Source organism: Eumetopias jubatus, unplaced genomic scaffold (assembly GCF_037043125.1).
Source record: "Eumetopias jubatus isolate StellerSeaLion01/CBP00866 unplaced genomic scaffold, mEumJub1_p1.0 scaffold_6, whole genome shotgun sequence".
Lineage (NCBI taxonomy): Eukaryota > Metazoa > Chordata > Mammalia > Carnivora > Otariidae > Eumetopias > Eumetopias jubatus.
In genome coordinates this window covers 72,878,458-72,882,690 of record NW_028274812.1, presented here as the reverse complement: position 1 = coordinate 72,882,690, position 4,233 = coordinate 72,878,458, and the positions used below count along the sequence as shown (strand labels likewise).

The 4,233-nt window shown below is 34.0% G+C and overlaps 1 protein-coding gene across 2 annotated transcripts in view; it reads right to left on the bottom strand.

Moving 5' to 3' along the window:
* Window positions 1–3,854: 3,854 nt before the first annotated feature.
* SYNCRIP (synaptotagmin binding cytoplasmic RNA interacting protein) overlaps window positions 3,855–4,233 on the bottom strand; it is a 26,709-nt gene continuing 26,330 nt past the window's right edge. For both annotated transcript variants that reach the window (XM_028108039.2, XM_028108040.2), the window contains exon 12: window positions 3,855–4,233. This exon is cut by the window's right edge. The gene's annotated coding sequence lies outside the window, so the exon portion shown is untranslated.

Here is a 4,233-nt window from a genome sequence, read left to right as displayed (position 1 = left end):
AGTTTGGTCTCTGCATAGGGAGACATGCAACGTAAGTGGTTTTCAAAATGCCCTAGGGGTGACCCAGAATCTTTCAGGTATAAAACTTCGATGACTGCTCTGCAAAGACAAACTCTTTTCACTAAATACCACACATTTTTGGTTATCCTAAATACAAACTAAATTCTGCACTAAGTGACCTTCTGAAAGGATTTTTGTCTGGATGAAGTGGTCAAAATTACCGCTACCTGCCCCCACCCGCCAAGAATTTCTAGCGCTATGAGCCAAACCCTTTATTATGTATTTACAAGTTCCCCATTCTTTGATGATTTGCCAACTTAGCTTAACGGAACCCATTTTAAGCTGAGTTCAACCTACCTAACCTCATTAGCAGTCATCTAAATGTTCAACATTTTATTAAAACATCCATTTGTTCACTCCACTCTCCTGAATTACTTGCATCCTCAATTATTTTCAAACCTTCAGAGAAAGATTGTGATAGAGAATTCAAGAACATTGCATGGTAGGGTATGTTCCCAGAAAAGAACCAAATTACCATTAAATTCTTCATCCACTGGCATGTGTGTGACCACAGAATATTTTCACCAATTAAAAATAAGTGAAGACCAACACTATATGTTTACATATCCCCATCATGTGCTTGAATTAGGGATCTTGGGGAATCTGTTTTTACCATTGGCTAGTCACTTTGAATGTATAGATAATCAAAAGGTGAAGAGCTCTACAGATTCCAAGTGTCTATTCAAAAGCTGTTAAGTGAAAAACGATGAAATGGAGGACACCCACAATAATTCTTGGACTCCTGGAGATCCTAAGACATGCTACAAAAATAGGTCTTTATTCTTAGGAAAATATAGTCAGAGCTAGCTTCCTTATGCTATACATAAAATCTTAACATCAGAGGCAGTACAGATAGTACAGATAGTTTTTTGAACTGATCTCCAAACAAGCACAAACCCACTACGTTAAAAAGAACAGGTAAGTTGAGGTTTTTGGCAAAAGACAGTACTTCACACATCTAATCCAAATCAAAGAGCCTGCAGACAGTTGTTTTCAGTGAGATGAAAGGAATGAAATAAATATAAATTCTATGGATAAATAAATGTAAGAGACAATTTAAATAAGCTAAGAGAACTAATATTTCTTTTAAATAAAAGTACTCGTCAGGTACAAGCTTTTGTTTCTCAATGCCAGACTTCTAAATGTTTATCAGACTACTGTTAAAATCATTAAAAATCTAATCTTGGACCAGAGCATTAGTTGTAATACTGTTTTGTATTCATAAAAAAGATGGTTCTTCCAACTGAATGCTTCTGGTCCTGAGAAATATTTTATGTATATTACTGAAGGCAGACTGTGGTGCTAATAGAACTTAATTAAGTACTTTTTAAAAAAGTGACAGACCAAAAAGTCCATCTATTAATTTGCCCACAGTTAAAAATGTCTTTGAACGTTGGTTTATAATTAGCATCTTAAGAAAAGTAGTGGCATGCCCTATTGAGTGGTATCACTGAGGAAATGCTACACTTTAATAAAACATCATCCTCACAAGTCTGTTCATTTTATGTATTGTTACTTAAGTTTTTTATTCATTCATTTTATACCCACCAATGAATTCCTATGGTCAGATAGAAATTTTATGGAATACATCACTGGGGAGAAAATGATCATGGTGGGTATTCCTGGAAGTTGTAGGAATCTGAGCAATCATTTACTCTAGGGTTAGCTCCCTCTCCTAAATGCATGAAGTCCTTCTACATTTAATTTCTCCCCTTAAAATAGAGACATGGCTTACTCCGTAATGACAAGGTGATCTTTTGCTATGTTTCTAGTCAACAGTGACTTTGGCTTAGCAGTCAAAAAAGCTGTCCTGCATGTGACAATTTTGCCCATCTAGCATGTGTTCATCCTGATATTAACTCTTTCCAAATACATACAAGTAAATACCCGAGATCACCCCATCAATCCATTCCTATTAAGTTCCTATTTTATCATGAGAAAATGTTTATATTCTGTTAAATCAGACTTGCAGCAATTGATAAATTTCTCATGATGCTACAACCATCATCATGAGTGTGCAACCGCTCTTTTTGTGCTCAACCCCCACTTCATTTCTAATATCGGATTCAACTGCAATGGCTGAAAATCTTCCACAAAAAGCATGTTTGGGAAAATATATGTAACACAATTTTCTCACAAAGCAACTTTCTGAAAACTGATTAACTAAACTGATGATCACTTTTGATTGCCAAGTAGTCTGCAGAAACAAAATCTTGCGTCTGTTTAGGTAACTCAAGTTTCTTGTTTAACAATCAGAATGCTTTAAGGATACATTTTTCACCCCAAGGAAGGGACTTGACTCTTGGATTTAAGACCCATTCCTTGACAATATATACAAAATTTCTTTTAACTTGTCATCTGTCCATTCTTTGAAGCTGTCAAAGCCAAGAACCCATAAACAAATCACAAATAGCAATAACCTACATTAGTTAACATTCCCCTTTTAACATGTTGACATTTTTACTAAAGGATTAGTTATTTTTGCATTTCCATTTCTCATATCCCATGACATTCCATATAAATTGCATTATTGCTTTATAGGCCACACAACATTCAAAAGTATGTTTATATGCATTGCCTGTTTTCCTTGATCTCTTATTGATAAGAGTTTGTTGCTGATTTTACTACAGAAATTTAAGTTTGAAAATACCAGTTAGTATTTCTTCTCAGAACTTAATTGTTCACATCACTAATCACTACATGCATATTTAGCTCTGATTATATTGCTCAAAAACTGCACCCATTATCAGAACAGTGCAAATGATATTTAATTTTAAAAGTAATTATAATGGCTTGAATTCAAAGTTATTCAAATGAACACTGTCAAGTAATTTCACTTGAGCGTGTATATATTTCATCACCACTGTTTAGATTACCCACCAATTCTTCACAATTTCTTTGTATCATCGTTTTCCCTCCCAAATCCCCAAACTAAGAATGCCAAATAGTCTTGGAAACCCACAGCTCCATATCTTAATGTTTCAAGAACACATTTGTGAACTCACAAAAATGTTCAATCTTTCAACTTTGACAATGCAGTTCTTACTTAAGTCAAACAAACCCATCCTAAAATCCCAACAAATAATTCTGAGAATTAACTTAAACACCTTGACAGTGTCCCTTTAAAAAGGGTATGACAGTAAAGTGCCAATAGGCATGGCAATGACCTCTTTGATGGGATCATTTAACTCCTTGGAACTGGGAAACACCAGCACCAAAGATTACACTGAGATTCAATTTTACTGAAGGCTACATTTAGTTTACCCACTTTCCACAACCTATTATACTCATTATATGTTAGAATGAAATGTAAATGTTTTGTGTAGCCCTCAAACTTACACTAAGATTTGAAAGAGATGTTCTTTAAAAAAGCACGGGGTAATATATAAAATCAGTGGCAGAAAGTTTCATTAAGCACCAGGAACTAATTTTTGTCACCCCATACTCATTTTGTAGGTAAGTTTCAATAACCGGCAAGGCACATTTACATATATTCCAATGAATACTTATTGACAAATTTTAAATTACACTCTACGTCCCAGCTATCCCAGTAACTGACATACAACATACTAAAATGGTTTATTAAGGTAACATAAAAAAACCAATTAATGTGAAACATACAGGCTATTGGCAACCACTATTCTAAAATTATGTAAGTACAAATAAACATACTGAAATGTGTGCAATTCTAAGTTTTTAAACCAGAATATTTCTACACTAACACACATTTATATTAATGACACATAAAAAAAATAAAAACTTTATTACAAAAATAAGTTACACTCGCCTCCAGCTTACAGTATAAAACAATTTTATTTGCAGGAATGCAAAATGATTGTTTGCCATGAGCATTTTGAACATATGACATGTCTAATTTTGTTAAATTTGCATTTACTGGGGGAACTGGTGTGTATAAAACCTTAATTAAGTATAAGCTCTGATCTTCATCGTGGTGCCTATTGGGTATGTGATATAACTGCAGTATCCCTTTGGGGAAGGGGAAAAGGGATTTCTTTATACCAAGTCCTAATTAAACTATAATTTCACTTTTGACTTTAAGCTATCAATTTAGGACTTGGCAAAAATTTTTTTGAGGGCGATTCAATAGAGGATGCTTCACCACTGAACACTCACTGTCATCAAGGTGCTTTAGAAAATTAAAAACATAGCACA